General features: G+C 43.6%; 1 non-coding gene across 1 annotated transcript; it reads left to right on the plus strand.

The window, feature by feature from the left end:
- The first annotated feature begins 13,270 nt into the window (after nucleotides 1-13,270).
- LOC128597868 (U6 spliceosomal RNA) lies at nucleotides 13,271-13,379 on the plus strand. Its single transcript, XR_008383423.1, has one exon. It is a non-coding gene; the product is annotated as a U6 spliceosomal RNA (small nuclear RNA).
- The last annotated feature ends 3,933 nt before the right edge of the window (nucleotides 13,380-17,312 follow it).

Raw genomic sequence — 17,312 nt, forward strand, 5'->3', positions numbered from 1 at the left:
GCAGAGTTGAAGGAACTGAAGCAGTCATTTAGGAAACTTAAAGATGCAATAGAAAGTATCAACAACAGATTAGACCATGCATAAGAAAGAATTTCAGAGGTAGAGGACAAAGCTCTTGAGATAATTCAGGTAGTTAAAGAGGCAGAAAAGAAGAGAGAGAAAGCAGAACGTTCACTGACAGAATTATGGGACTTCATGAAGCATTCAAACATACGAGTTATAGGTAACCCAGAAGGGGAAGAAGAATGCCCCAGAGGAATGGAAGCCATACTAGAGAATATTATAAATGAAAATTTCCCAAATATCACCAAAGATTCTGACACACTCCTTTCAGAGGGATATTGGACCCCAGGTCACCTCAACTCTAACCAAACTTCTCCAAGACACATGGTGATTAACCTGTCCAAAGTCAAGACAAAAGAAAAGATTCTTCAAGCTGCCAGGAGTAAATGCAAGTTGACCTATAGAGGAAAATCTATCAGGGTGACTGCAGACTTCTCTAATGAAGCTTTCCAAGCAAGAAGACAATGGTCATCTACCTTTAATCTACTTAAACAGAACGATTTCCAGCCCAGAATTCTATATCCTGCTAAGCTAAGCTTTAAAATTGATGGAGAGATCAAATCATTTACTGATATACAAACACTGAGGAAATTTGCCTCAATAAGACCAGTTCTGCAAGAAATACTTCAACCTCCTCTACACACTGACCATCACAATGGATCAACAGCAAAGTAAGAACTCAGAAATTAAAGGACAGAACGTAACTTCCACACTGATGCTAAAACTAAGCAATGGACTCTCACAAAGTAAGATGAATAGAACACTACCACACTTATCAATTATCTTGATAAATGTTAATGGCTTGAATTCCCAACTGAAGAGGCATAGATTGGCTGACTGGATTAAAAAACACAAGCCATCCATTTGTTGTCTGCAGGAAACACACCTAGCTTCAAAAGACAAATTAAAACTCCAAGGTAAGGGTTAGAAGACAATTTTTCAGGCAAACAGAATTCAGAAGAAAAGAGGAGCCACCCTCTTATTTTTAGATACATGTGGATTTAAAGCAACTAAAGTCAAAAAAGACAAAGATGGTCACTTTATATTGGTCAAGGGAAAAATACAACAAGAAGATGGTTCAATTCTAAATATTTATGCACCCAATTTAAATGCTCCCAGATTCTTGAAACAGACCTTACTCAGTCTGAGCAATATGATCTCCTATAACACCATAATAACAGGGGACTTTAACACTCCTCTTACAGAGCTGGACAGATCCTCTAAACAGAAATTAAACAAAGGTATAAAGGACTTAAATGAGACCCTAGAACAACTATGCTTGATAGACGCATATAGAGCACTCCATCCCAAAGATAAAGAATATACATTCTTCTCATCACCCCATGGAACATTCTCCAAAATTGATCATATCCTAGGCCACAAAACAAACCTCAAAAGAATCAAAAGATTTGAAATTTTACCTTGTATCTTCTCAGACCATAAGGCACTAAAGGTGGAACTCAACTCCAAGAAAAACATTCAACCCCACACAAAGGCATGGAAATTAAACAACCTTTTGTTGAATGACAATTGGGTGCAGGAAGAAATAAAACAGGAAATTGTTAACTTCCTTGAGCATAACAACAATGAAGATACAAGCTACCAAAACCTGTGGGATACTGCAAGAGCAGTTTTGAGAGGAAAATTTAATGCTTTAGATGACTACATTCAAAAAACAGAAAGAGAGTGCATCAACAAACTCACAAGCCATCTTATGGAATTGGAAAAAGAAGAACTATCTAAGCCTAAACCTAGCAGAAGAAAAGAATTATCCAAAATCAAATCAGAGATCAATGAAATTAAAAACAAAAGAATCATTCAGAAAATTAATGAGGCTTGGTTCCTGTGGCTCAAGCACCTAAGGCACCAGCCACATACACCAGAGCTGGCGGGTTCAAATCCAGCCTGGGCCTGCCAAACAACAATGATGGCTGCAACCAAAAAAAAAAAATAGCTGGGCATTGTGGTGGGTGCATGTAGTCCCAGCTACTTGGGAGGCAGAGGCAGAAGAATCGCTTGAACCCAGGAGTTGGAGGTTGCTGTGAGCTGTAATGCCATGGCACTCTACCCAGGGCGACAGCTTGACGCTCTGTCTCAAAAAAAAAAAAAGAAAAGAAAATTAATGAAACAAGGAGTTGGGTTTTTTGCAAAAACAAATAAAATAGATAAATCTTTGGCCAGACTAACTAGAAACAGAAAAGTAAAATCTCTAGTAACCTCAATCAGAAATGATAAAGGGGAAATTACAACTGATGCTACAGAGACACAAGAGATCATCTCTGAATACTACCAGAAACTCTATGCCCAGAAATTTGACAATGTGAAGGAAATGGATCAATATTTGGAATCACATCCTCTCCCTCGACTTAGCCAGGTAGAAATAGAGCTCCTGAACAGACCAATTTCAAGCACTGAGATTAAAGAAACAATAAAAAATCTTCCAACAAAAAAATGCCCTGGTCCAGATGGCTTCACACCAGAATTCTATCAAACCTTTAAGGAAGAGCTTATTCCCATACTGCAGAAATTATTCCAAAAAATTGAGGAGGAAGGAATCTTTCCCGAAGCAAACACCACCCTGATACCAAAACCAGGAAAAGACCCAACCAAAAAGGAGAATTTTAGACCAATTTCACTAATGAATATAGATGCAAAAATTCTCAACAAAATCCTAGCCAATAGATTATAGCTTATCATGAAAAAAGTCATACATCATGATCAAGTAGGTTTCATCCCAGGGATGCAAGGCTGGTTTAAAACACACACAAATCCATAAACGTTATCCACTGTATTAATATAAGCAAAAACAAAGACCATATGATCCTCTCAATAGATGCAGAAAAAGCATTCAATAAAATCCAGCATCCTTTTCTAATTAAAACACTGAAGAGTATAGGCATAGGTGGCACATTTCTGAAACTGATCGAAGCTATCTATGATAAACCCACAGCTAGTATTTTGCTGAATGGAGTAAAACTGAAAGCTTTTCCTCTTAGAACTGGAACCAGACAAGGTTGTCCTCTGTCACCATTACTATTCAACATAGCACTGGAAGTTCTAGCCAATACAATTAGGCAAATAAGGAAATAAAGGGAATCCAAATGGGAGCAGAGGAAGTCAAACTCTCCCTCTTTGCTGACGATATGATCTCATACTTAGAAAAATCCAAAGACTCAACCGCAAGACTCCTGAAGTCATAAAAAAATACAGTAATGTATCAGAATATAAAATCAATGTCCACAAGTCAGTAGCCTTTGTATATGCCAATAACAGTCAAGATGAGAAGCTAATTAAGGACACAACTCCCTTCACCATAGCTTCAAAGAAAATGAAATACCTAGGAGTATACCTAACGAAGGAGGTGAAGGACCTCTATAGAGAAAACTATGAAATCCTCAGAAAGGAAATAGCAGAGGATATTAACAAATGGAAAAACATACCATGCTCATGGCTGGGAAGAATCAACATTGTTAAAATGTCTATACTTCCCAAAGCAATCTACCTATTCAATGCCATCCCTATTAAGACACCAACATCGTACTTTCAAGATTTGGAAAAAATGATTCTGCATTTTGTATGGAACCAGAAAAAAACCCGTATAGCTAAGGCAGTTCTTAGTAATAAAAATAAAGCTGGGGGCATCACCATACTGGATTTTAGGTTGTACTACAAAGTCATGTGGTCAAGACAGCATGATATTGGCACAAAAATAGAGACAGACATTTGGAATCGAATAGAAAACCAGGAAATGAAACTAACATCTTACAACCACCTAATCTTCAATAAACCAAATAAGAACATACCTTAGGGGAAAGCTCCCCATTCAATAAATGGTGTTGGGAGAACTGGATATTCACATGTAAAAGACTGAAACTGGACCCACACCTTTCCCCACTCACAAAAATTGATTCAAGATGGATAAAGCCTTAAATTTAAGGCATGAAACAATAAAAATCCTCAAGGAAAGCATAGGAAAAACACTGGAAGATATCGGCCTGGGGAAAGACTTCATGAAGAAGACTGCCATGGCAATTGCAACAACAACAAAAATTAAAAAATGGGATTTAATTAAACTGAAAAGCTTCTGTACAGCTAAGGAGACAACAACCAAAGCAAGTAGACAACCTACACAATGGGAAAGGATATTTGCATATTTTGAATCATACAAAAGCTTGATAACTAGGATCTATAGAGAACTCAAATTAATCCACATGAAAAAACCAACAATCCCATATATCAATGGGCAAGAGACATGAATAGAGCCTTCTCTAAAGAAGACCGATGAATGGCTAACAAATGTATGAAAGAATTGTCATCATCCCTAATTATTAGAGAAATGCAAATCAAAACCACCCTGAGATACCATCTAACCCCAGCGAGAATGGCCCACATCACAAAATCTCAAAACTGCAGATGTGGAGAGAAGGGAACACTTTTACACTGCTGGTGGAACTGCAAACTAGTACAACCTTTTGGGAAGGCAGTATGGAGAACCCTCAAAGAACTCAGGCTAGACCTCCCATTTGATCCTGCAATCCCATTACTGGGCATCTATGTAGCCAGAAGGAAAAAAATCCTTTTATCATAAGGAGACTTGCATTAGACTATTTATTGCAGCTTAATTTACAATCGCTAAAATGTGGAAACAGCCTAAGTGCCCCACAACCCAGGAATGGATTAACAAGCTGTGGTATATGTACACCATGGAATACTATTCAGCCATTAAAAAAATGGAGACTTTACATACTTTGTATTAACCTGGATGGAAGTGGAAGACATTATTCTTAGTAAAGCATCACAAGAATGGAGAAGCATGAATCCTATGTACTCAATTTTGATATGAGGACAATTTATGATAATTAAGGACATGGTGGGGGTGGGGGAAGGGGAGAGCAGAGAGAGAAGGAGGGAGGGGTGGGGAAAGGAAAAGCATAGAGTGTGAAGGAGGGAGGGGATGGGGTCTTGGTGTGTGCCACACCTTTTGGGGCCAAGACTTGATTGTAAGAGGGTCTTTACCTAACAAATACAATCAGTGAAACCTGGAAAAAAAAAAAAAAGAAAAGAAATAGTAAAGGGCATGGAAAATCTATTCAAGGGAATTATTGAGAAAAACAGCCCTTGTATCACCAGAGAGTCAGATAGCTAGAAACAAACCCACAATGAGATAAATGGCTATTATTAAAAAGTAAAAAAAAAAAAAAAAATAGATGCTGGTGTGGACGCAGGGAGGAAGGTGGGACTATAGGTTAGTGCAATCTCTGTGGAAAACAGCATGGAAATAAAATAAATAAATAAATGAAAGAAGATGAAATCAAAGAAATAAATGCAGACTTAGCATTTGTCCATCAATCCCACTACTGGGGATCTACCCAAGTGAAGAGAAGTCATTTTATAAAAAGGACACTGTCACCTGAGTGACACAATTGACACAATTTACAATTTACAATTGCAAGGACATGGTTCAAGCTAAATGCTCATCAACTCGAGTGGATAAAAAAGGTGGGAATGATGCTGCACGGAGAACATCCTTCACAGCAACTTGGATGGAACTGGAGACCATTATCCTAAAATAGGATCCCAGGGATGGAAATTCTGACACTACATGTACTCTCTAGTAATTGGGAGCTAAACGATGGGCACATATGGCACAAGGACATGTAAAGGTCATTGGAGTTCAAGAAGGGGGGAGGGTGGGAAGAGGCGAGGCATCAAAACTTACCTATCAGGTACTATATGTCTGAATACTGTTCTGGTGATGGCCCACTAAAAACCCCAACTTAAGCTTAATATAAGGTATGCATGAAACAAAAACATTTGTACCCCCTTAGTCATTTGAAATAAAATAAAACAATTAAAAAAAGAAAAACAAAATATGATAATTTCTGTGTCCCAAAGGACTGATCAAGATGACTAAAAAGGCAACCCACCAAAACATTTGCAAATACTGGGCGGCGCCTGTGGCTCAAGGAGTAGGGTGCTGGTCCCATATGCCGGAGGTGGCGGGTTCAAACCTAGCCCTGGCCAAAAACCAAAAAAAAGAAAAAAAACATTTGCAAATACTATATATCTGATAAGAGATTTATACACAGAATATATAAAGAACTGCAATTCAATGACGAAAAGCAGCAACTTGACCTTGAGGATACTTCTTCCTTCCCTCTCTTCAAAGCCCCTTGCATATATGATGCATTCTTGGGCTAGGAGAATGCTCTCCCCACATTCCAGACTCTGCCCTAGGGGAGCCAATGGAGATCCGAAAAACAAGGGGAGGAGATGGGAGGAAGGAACTTATGTCAACAGAGTCTCTCTGAGGTGAAGGCCTCCCCCAGGAAGGAGGTGAGGGCGAGGTAGGGAGAAAACGCCATTCTGCCTCAGTGCTTATGTTTGGCCTCCCCATTCTACAGTTTGGTGGACATTTGAAAAGATTTGTTCATTGATTCCATGATTTATGTTGCTCTAATCATAGTCATTTATTCACACATGTTCAGTGAACATTTGAGCGCCTAATGTGTGCCTGTATCTGCTCAATGGTGGACACTGAGAAGACAGGGGTGGTGGTGGTGCTGCTGTCTCTGAGGAGCCCTCGCTATACACACAGACCCATGGGGACCTGATCCACCTGCCCGAGTTTACAGAAGTGACAATGAAAGTGCAGGGAAGTCTCGGGATCAATTCAACATCATACAGTCAGGTGCCTGACAGCCACAGGGGTAGGACAAGTTCCTGACTTGCTGGATTTTCTCTTAGTGTGCAGCGACCTGGCTGCTGCCTGTGCAGGTGTGGACAGCTTCGATCCAAGAGAGAACATTCAGAATGAGCTCGGAGCCCTGAATACCCTGGATTAGCCTGAAGGAAACCCCTGGTCCAACTGTGACTGTGCAAAGGGCCGTGGGGGACATTTGCATTCTCCTTCTCGCACTTTGAACTAGAAAGGAGGAGCATTGAGTCCAGAAACCAAGAGTGGAAGATTCCTCACAGGGCACTGGTGAGATGGGCCAAAAGAGCCTGTGTTTGTCTTGTGGTGTTTCTCGCTGAGCAGTTTTGGTCTGGCTCTAGGGGTCCCTCCGTGGCCTGGAGCTCTGGGAGAGCAGGGACAGGTCATCCCTGTCTCTCTAGCACACAGTATGCAGCAGGCTCCGAGAAACATTTCTTAGAAAATAAAACTGAATAAAATGTCTACACCTGGGTGGGTGTGGGATGGCTGAGCAGATGCGCAAGCAGGAAAAGCCAGTGTCCCAGGCCAGGGTGTGGGGTTTGGCTTTCTAAATAGAGGTGTGGTGCCAGATGCTGGGGGGAGGTCCTGTGGCTCTGCTGCTCCAGTGGGACACCTCTAGAATTCGGAGTGTCGCTGTGGTTGCTGCATTTCACTTGCCCATGAGAAAGTGACCTGAGAATGTGGGGGATTCAGAGGACGCCATGTGGGGGGCGCTGAGGAAAGACGGGGCTGGCAGTAGGTGGTGGTTGTTTACCAAGATTTTGAAGACTTTGTCAGAAACAGGAATGTGAAATATCTAATTACAATTTTTAAATATTGATTACTGGTTGAGAGGCTGATATTTTGGATATATTGGTTTAAATAATAAGATTTGAAGATTGCTTGTATGAGAGGGTACTGACTGGACTCAGTTCAGCCTACTGAGGGCAGGACCAGGATTGGTGAGCATGTGTTGGACACACATGGGCTCAGGATGAAAGAACTGTCACAGTAAAGTGTTCTTAGAAAATTACAGGTTTAGGGCAGAGTTCAGGCAGGGGCTGGACGTCTGAAAATAACCGTCAGAGTGATGTTTAAGGTTGCAAAGGCAGAGCTTGGCTCTGACCCCACATATGAAGCCTTATAAAAACTGTCCTTTGAAACGTGACACTGCTGCATGGTGCAGGTGAGCTCTCACTGACAGCTTCTTCCAACTTCTTCCAACACGGTGGGCGGTGAGACTCCCTTGTCTAGCTGAGACTGGCGCGTCTTTGACCCCAGCCCCTCTTGGGATTTCCCTGGGGAGAGCGAGTGTTACGTGCATTTACCGATCATGGTCACACGGTGGCAGCAGCGCCCCACTGTTGTTTCCTAAAACGCCACCTGGGTGTGGGCGAGTCTGAGCGCGCCTGATAGGGGTGGAAAAAAGGGCAAAGGAGGCGCACAGTAAACCTTTATTTTGAGTGTGAAATAGAAGAACTGGAAGACACTTTAGAAAAGCGCTTCACAAAGTTGAAGGTGCTCATGGATCACTCAAATCTTGCTTAAATGCAGATTCTGATTCTTCTGGCGGGCCTGAGATTCCGCGTTTCTAAATGAGCATTTGCTCAATGCCCTTTGCTGCTGCCTGGAGACCACACTTTGGGTCGCAAGACTTCAGGGTCATTTGGGTTAATTCTGCCTGCAGCTGTTCATGGATGAAGCAAGACCGAAGACCAGGGAGAGAATATAACTTGCCTAACAGAGCAGTGACCTTCTTTTGCATTTAAAGCCAGAGCTTTGGCCTCTTCCTCCAGTTCTTGCTTCACTACATACCGTGGCCGCCTGTACTGTTTGAGCGGCATCTCTTAGCTCAGGAACGCAGAACCCCATTTTCACCACCCCCTGGTATTGCTCAAGGTGTCACTTTGGTTATTTCCTTACTCAAACCTTCTGTAATCATAAGATCAAGTTCTAATGTTGCTGTCCAGTGTTCATGGCTCAACAGCATACGGCCCCCTTTAGAAGCTTACCTCACTTTCCTGTTTTTTAATCATCTCTTTCTACTGTATCTTTCTCTCCCGCCTCCTTCCTATCCCCCAAAGGAGCTGTGTTCAGTTCTCTCTTGGTGGTGGTGGTGATGACGTGGGCTCTGGGGCTAGACAGACTCAGTTACCAATCCCAGACCCACCATCAGCCTTGGCATTTTCCTTTACCTTTCTGAGGATCAGCATCCCCTCTGAAATAACCCCATGTGGTGGTCGGGAGGAATGAATAAAATGTCATATGCAGGTGGTGCCCTTAGCTCAGTGGGTAGGGTGTCAGCCACATACACTGAGGCTGGTGGGTTCGAACCCAGCCCCGGCCGGCTAAACAACAATGACAACTGCAACAAAAAAATAGCCAGGCCTTGTAGCAGGTGCCTATAGTCCCAGGTACTTGGGAGGCTGAGGCAAGAGAATCGCTTAAGCCCAAGAGTTTGAGGTTACTGTGAGCTGTAATGCCATAGCACTCTACCCAGGGTGACAGCTTGAGACTATGTCTCAAAAAAAAAAAAAAAAAAAAAGACATATGCAAATCCACCCGCCTTCCTGAGCACCTCTTCAAAACCAGCATCTAGGTGGCTCATACCTGTAATGCCGGCACTCTGGGAGGCTGAGGCGGGAGGATCACCTGAGTTCATAAGTTCAAGATCAACCTGAGATAGAGCGAGATCCTGTTTCTAAAAAACTAGCCCGGTGTTGTGATGGGCATCTGTAGTACCAGCTACTCAGCAGGCTGAGGCAAGAAAATCACTTGAGTCCAAGCGGGGGGTGGGGGAAAAAGTGAGACTCTGTCTCAAAAATAAAAACCCAGGATCTGCAGTGGTGCCTGACACTTGCTCCCTGGGCTCATATTTCTCCTTGTCTCTGCCTCCCTTAGGCTTAACCACACATGGCCTGCCCTGAATTCTGCCTCTTTCCTGGAAACTCTGATCCCACCCTTCCATAAATTATCTCACCCAGCCGTTAGCGTTTAGCTGTGTGCCAGGCCTCAAAGTGAGACCCTGGAGAGGCGTGGAGGATACTGGCTGTGTGATAATCCAGGGGTGACTGAGTGAATTCTTCTCTCCGTGCTCCCCGAGTGCTGGAGAGCCCTTCTCTTTTTCTCAGCTAGTGCCCAGCAGCAGTTCCTCCTGCACCAGCCGCCTGGACCCCAGTGGTCTTGTGAACACCACGGGGATTGATCTTGTCAGGGTCCTTCCTGCCTCTGGATTTTGGTGAAATTGGTGTTTCCTCTCACCTGTTATCAGACAGCCCTTCTAAGGGAGGGATTGATGAAATTGCCTATGGAAACCCCAGGAAAATAACTGTAAGGAAGCTGAGCACAGGGTGTTGTTGCTTCAGCAGTGTGGTAGCAGGAGATGTGTACACGTTCCTGTTTCACAAAATTTTCCCCAGGATCTTTGCTTTCTTCAGAAGAGATTAAGGACAAAAGCCCAGGTGGGGAGGACAGAGCAGTTTAAGGGAGGTCGTGTACCTTTGACCTGGATTCTGTGAATTGTTCATTCAGCGTCCCCGGAAGTGTGCATGTTTGCATATGTGGTCGTCTGTTCATATCACATGGTTCATAATTCCCTCTCGGCCAGGGGCAATTAGGAGCTCATGTCTGGCTTACGGTGGTAAGATTAAATGTACTTTCACTGCAGCAAAGGTTTCTCTAAGGTCTGGAGAGAACGTAGGCCAGGAGGGCTGGACAGTCTCTTTAGTGTCCTGCCTCTCTTATTATTGGACAGCAGTCTACTCACCCTTCACTTTCTCAATCAGGGGATTTTTGTCCTCTCCATTCTCCTGCCATGAGTCCATGACAAAGTCCAGATGTATTTACCTGTGTCTGGAACTGGATAGCTTCAGTTGATTCCTGGAATTCTTACCTTTATTGTCAAATCCTAGGTGCTGATTAGAATTGCCCATAGGACATTTTTTGTTTTTTGAGATGGGTTTTCATGCTGCCACCTACAGGGCAGTGGCATGATCACAGCTAGCTCACTGCTGCCTCGGAGTCCTGGGCTCAAGTGATCCTCCTGCTTCAGCCTCTCCATTAGCTGGGATTATGGGCATGCACCAGCTAAGTTTTTTTCTATTTTTTGTAGAGACAGGGGTCTTGCTGATCTTGAATTTGTGGGCTCAGGTGATCCTCCTGCCTTAGCTTCCAAAAGTGCTGGGATTACAGGCACAAGCCACTACTCGCCTCTCTGCTACTGAGGGTCCTTAAAACCGGTCAACGCCTGTGCCTTACCCTAAGCGTCTGGTGTGATTGGTCTATGGTGTGGCCCAGGCATTGGTAGGTTAAGGATGCACAGTGGGGCTTAGTGCTCAGAGTCACCATCCCCAGTATTCAGAGACCTCGACATCCTGGGCCTCCTCACGTGATGCACCGAGCAGGTGCAGCGTCACCTCTGCGGGATTCTTGCCGAAACTGTGTAACCTGAGTTTAATCATGAGGAAAGTATTAGTTAAGTCCAGACTCAGGGTCATTCTACAAAATAACTGTGTAATATGCTTCAAAACTGTTAAGGTCATAAAAAAAAAATTCTGAGGAACTGTCCCAGATTAAAGGATACAAAAGAGATGAACAATTAAATGCATCAGACGTGTGATCCTCCATCGGCTCCTGGTGCAGAGACAGGACCTTAGTGGGAAGACGCTTGGAATTTGAATAAGGTCTATAAAGTAATCCATTGAGCGATGCCAACGATAAGTTCTTGGTTTTCACAATTGTACTGGATTATCTAAAATGTTAGTATTTGGGGGAACGGAGTGAAAAGTATATGATGACTGTGAGTATTTTTAGTACAGTTTTAAAAGTCTGAAATTATTATTACAAAATAAAATTTCAAAAAAAAAAAAAGGAAAGAAATCTTCCAAGTATTTCTAGTGAGTTGCCACAGTTGCAGACCACTTCCCTAAGTTATCTTGCCTAATATTGTTAGAGTAATCTTCCTGGAAATGCTTTCTGTCATGTATCTGACCTTCTCAAAAGCTTTCCAGTGGCTCCTATCATGTATGGGATAAAGTTCACGTTCTTTAGGCTGCCCTTCAAGGCCCCCATAGTGAGGCCCCAGACTGTTCCCTCCATCTACCTAGAAGGACCTGATGACACACATTTCACTTTCTCACGTCTGAACTTACTCTCATTCTTTTCCTTCTTCCAATAACACCCTTCTCGCCTTCCCACTCAGCCTGCTGAATTGTTCTTCCTCCTGAGGCCCATTTCAGATCCCGCGTCTTCCTTGAAGCCTCGTATAACTATTTCTGTTAGAATCAGAAACGTTTCCTTTCTCTGCATTCTGGAAGGTGCAATGAATGGTGTGGAATGAAACAGGAGCTTTAGATACAGAATAGGGGGGTCTGAATCCTGGTTCAGGATCTTTTACTAGTTCTGAGATGAGGGCCAAGTTACCCGATGTCTTAGAATAGAAGGACAGTCCACAGAGAACTCAAATGCATCAGCAAGAAAAAAACAAGGGATCCCATCGCAGGCTGGGCAAGGGATTTGAAGAGAAACTTCTCTGAAGAAGACAGGCGCACGGCCTTCAGACATATGAAAAAATGCTCATCATCTTTAATCATCAGAGAAATGCAAATCAAAACTACTTTGAGATATCATCTAACTCCAATGAGACTGGCCTATATCACAAAATCTCAAGACCAGAGATGTTGGCGTGGATGCAGAGAAAAGGGAACACTTCTGCACTGCTGGTGGGAATGCAAATTAATACATTCCTTTTGGAAAGATATATGGAGAACACTCAGAGATCTAAAAATAGATCTGCCATTCAATCCTGTAATTCCGCTGCTGGGCATATACCCAGAAGACCAAAAATCACAACATAACAAAGATATTTGTACCAGAATGTTTATTACAGCCCAATTCATAATTGCTAAGTCATGGAAAAAGCCCAAGTGCCCATCGATGCACGAATGGATTAATAAATTGTGGTATATGTACACCATGGAATACTATGCAGCCTTAAAGAAAGATGGAGACTTTACCTCTTTCATGTTTACATGGATGGAGCTGGAACATATTCTTCTTAGTAAAGTATCCCAAGAATGGAAGAAAAAGTACCCAATGTACACAGCCCTACTATGAAACTAATTTGGGACTCTCACATGAAAGCTATAACCCAGCTACAACTTAACAATAGGGGGAAGTGGGAAGGGGGAGGTGGGTAGAGGGAGGGGGATCGGTGGGATCACACCTGTGGTGCATCTTACAGGGGTATTTGTGAAACTTGGTAAATGTAGAATGTAAATGTTTTGGCACAGTAACTGGGATAACGCCGGAAAGGCTATGTTAACCACTGTGATAAAAATGTGTCAAATGGTTTATGAAGCGAGTGTATGATGCCCCATGATCATATCAATGTATACAGTTATGATTTAATAATAAAAAAAAAAAGAATAGAAGGACAGTCGCTGTGGGGAGGTGCTAACATAAAGGTCCCCAGCACGCAGCAGTTTCCCTCCTCTTCACAAAGGCGTTGTGGGTGTGCACTCGCTTCCACAGCACATATACTAAAATTAGAAAGGTACAGAGAAGATTAGCATGGCCCCTGGACAAGGACAACACGAAAATTTGTGAAGCATTCCATATTTTTATCCAATGAACTCAATACTAATATGAAGCTAGTAGACTAATTAATACAGGCCCATGCAAGAGAAAAACAACTCAATTCAAGTTCAGGGAGGTGGGAAGAGTGTGGAGGCTGTGGAGGAGGAAGTGGGGGATGGGGAGAGGGAGCCGGGAGGAAGGAGGGAAGTGGTTATGCTCCCATCTAATGGACACGACCTAAGGGTATAGGGCACACCTCCTGGGTACAGAACACAATTACAACAGGGACTTTACCTAACAAATGCCAACATTGTAACTTCATCGTTTATACCCTCATATTCATCTGAAATTAAAAAAAACCCCACAAAGGTATTGTGAGTGCAAAGGCTCTTATTTCTTGCAGAGCCTTTTAAAATTTTTTGTGCCTGACCCATTCTGAACTTCTTCAAAAAAAAAAAAAAAAGAAAAAGAAGGAAAGAATGAAAAAAATAGGTGTGCCTGGTTATGACTAAGATAACACATACTCCTCTTTTTCTTTTGAGACAGGGTCTCACTCTGTTTCCCAGACTGTAGTGCATTGAGGTGATCACAGCTCATTGCAGCCTCCAATTCCTGGGCTCAAAGTGATCCTCCTGCTTCAGCCTCTCAAGTAGCAGGGACTACAGGGGTGTGCTACTGTGCCCAGCTAATTTAAAATATTTTTTGTAGAGACAGGACCTTGCTTTGTTGCCCAGGCTGGTCTTAAACTCCTTCCCTTGAGCAGTCCTCCAGCCTTGAGGACTGCTGGTATGAGCGCCCACACCCAGCCTGGTAGACATTCTTGAACTGAACTCAATGCTTGGGACTTTAAGGAATTCAACTGATTTTTATTTTTTTTTTCTGGAACACAACTCAGTAAAGTGATCTATGGACCGATGAATGTATCCCAAAAGATGGAAAAGGGAGGGACAGTGGGTTTCTAAATGGGGAAAAACTGATGCCTTTCACACCTGCCCCTTTGCTCCTAGTCAAGGAATTACAACTCCTTAGTACAACTCATTAAGCTGTAAATCCTGTGTGCCCCGTCCCTGATCCATTCCCTACCCAGGGGAAGTGCACCAGGTGAGTCAGGCCCTCGGTGTGGGGAACAGTCCTCTCCCTTTCCTGCCTCCTCCACCCCCACTGCTCAGTTTTGGGTGCTCTGGTCTGGCCCCAGCTCCCAGGCCTGTAGTATTGGTCTGAGCAGGCAAGGCCAGGAGAGGCGAGAAGGAAGTGAGATGGCAGCAGGCATGGAAGGAGACAGGTGGGGCTGCCATTGCTGAAAGGCCACACCATCTGGGTGTGTTTTATGACTGTGTCTGCATTAACAAATCTTCTGTTCTTTGTGACTGTTCCAGGGACTCACCCTCCTACTTCCTGGTCATTATACTTTCTTTCCCTGGTGCACCCTTTTTATGGCCAGAGAATGGCTGTGCAAATAGCTGGCAATTCAATAAAGGTGACTTTTTATGGGACTGGGAACCTGGCAAAAGTTAATGAGGGGCTGAGCACTTGTGAGCCTTAGGGAACAGGTGCACAGTGAACATTGAGTCAGAAAACACAATGCTGTTTGTCCAATCCTGCAAGTGAAGGCTGCAGAAATCATTGTGGAAGGTGGACGTCATTCAGGAGACCTCAGAAGTCTTAGGGCCTCCTCTGCCCACATAGGGTGGAGGATGAGGTTAAATAATGGACTTGGGCCATGTTAGGGACATTACTTAATTTCTCTACCCTGTTTTTTTTTTTTTAATCTGTAAAAATGGGGATGATAATGCTCACAGGAATTTTTGTGAGGACTGGAGCTGCAAGTAAAATCTACAGGACAGTGCCTGGCACACCGTGAGTGCAGAGTCAGGGTGAACTATTGTAGTAATGGGAGAAGGGGCGCCCTGACCATCTAGGCCGGGGAGGTGTCCTCCAGCCCTGGCAGGCCAGCTGGAGGTGGATATGGTTAGGGGGGAGGCTTAACTTCCAGGAGTGGGAGGATTGGGAGCGGCAACTCACGCACAACGTTCTGTGAAAACACCTTTCCTGGTCAGCAGTGATACCCAGAGGGGGTGCGGCTCCTGTCACAGTTGCTGTCTCCTGGGGGTCTAGGACTGTGTCCTTGAGTCAAATGGTTTAGCTGAAAGCCCCTCCTAGGAACAGGCCTCTGGTGGCCTCGCAAACAGGTTTTGTCTCGCCAAAGGAAAGCACTCGTCTTGTTTAAGGAAAGCTTCCATCTTGTGCGAGGAATCCCCCCTTGTGGCCCGGCTCATTATTTGTGCCTCTCTACTGTCCTTCTTTCTAAGGTGTAAAGAGAAAGACTGAAGAAGGAAACGCATGTGTGAAATAACAGGGCGGGATCGGGCGTGGTGTGAGTGAAGAGGACGCGTGTCCACGTTTTGGAATCAGCTGTTGGGTTTTAAATTTTGGCAAATCAGGATTCCAGGTGGTCCATAAGCAACATACGGACCACTCTTGAACTACATTGTCTTTGAAATGAACTGTGTTAATCAGTTAGGTAACCTCTGTGAATTTTAAAATAACATGCTGCTTATGACAAAATTAGATAGTTGATGTACCAATTAAGTGTTGAAAAATGTTTGCGCCATAAAACAGAAATATATAATAATGACACATTGAATGTTAACGGGGATCTTCACAGGTTTGACTTGTTTCTCAACACAGTTAAGACATTAAGGAACAGTGTACTTAATACAAATGACTGAAGCAACTGAGTAAGACTTAAGAATTGGCCCTCAATTCTAAATGCTCTTATAAAACTTGTCAATAAAAATATGTCCAAAAAAACAAATAAAAAATAAAAATAAAAATATGTCCAAAATAAGAAGGCCTTCTTTTTTTTAAGCAGATGTCTCTCTATAAATGTCGTGGACTGCCTTGAATGCTCAAGAACATTCCAGCAGAGTCACAAGAGAATGGGTGGGTAGTGTGGCTTCTGTGCTCAATGGCAGGTTAGACTGAGGAAGTCCCTGGAGAGAACAGTGACAGAGGAGGAGATGGGTGAGGTGACAGGACATGGATGGTGGAGGGAAGGGACGAGAGGGACATCCCCTGAGGGCTCACCAGGTTCCAGGCCCTGCATCCAGTGCCTTGCACGTCTTAATTTACTCTTCTAGGAACTACATTGGTTTCTGATGGAGTAAGAGTCATCCTTATGCTGCAGGTGAGAAATGGGGCTGAGAGAGACGAAGTGACTGGCCAGGGCCATCCAGCCAGTTCATGGCAGAGCTGGTGTGTTTCACCTCCAAGTTCGTGCTCTTGCTTGTTGTTGGACAGGAAAGCGAGAGATACAGAAGGAAGACAAAGCAAACTTTTGTTGTGGGTGAAGTTTATAAAAGGGACCTGTGTTGGGCATGATAATGGCCTCCCAAAATGTCCCTGATCCCTAGAGCCTTTTAATGTTACTTTATGTGGCAACGAAACAAAATAAACAACCCCCCACCCCCTAAAAAAGCCTTTACAGATGTGGTGAAATTAGGATCTTGGGATGGAGAGATGATTCTGGATTTTCTGGGTGGGCCCAGAAGGGTCCTCATAAGTGAAAGGGGGAGGAAGAAGAGCTGGGCTTAGAATCATGTGGAGTGAGGACTCCACTGGCCACCACTGGCTTTGAAGATGAAAAGGGCCATGGTCCAAGGAATGCGGGTGGCCTCTAGAGGCTGGAGAGGGCAGAGAAGGGGGCTTGTCCTGAAAGCCCTAGAAGAAATCAGTGTCTTGATTTTATTCTGGAGACCCATTTTGGACTTCTGGTTTTCAGAACTATAAGGACTGGGCAAAAACATGTATGTAGTCTTTGCATTCCAGGAGTTTATAGTCTGCTACACTGAAAGAGACTGGAAGAAATATGCCAAAATGGGTGTCGCCTGTGGCTCAGTGGGTAGGGTGCCGGCTCTATAAACTGAGGGTGGTGGGTTAGAACCCGGCCCCGGCCAGACTGCAACAAAAAATAGCTGGG

Source organism: Nycticebus coucang, chromosome 10, assembly GCF_027406575.1.
Source record: "Nycticebus coucang isolate mNycCou1 chromosome 10, mNycCou1.pri, whole genome shotgun sequence".
Lineage (NCBI taxonomy): Eukaryota > Metazoa > Chordata > Mammalia > Primates > Lorisidae > Nycticebus > Nycticebus coucang.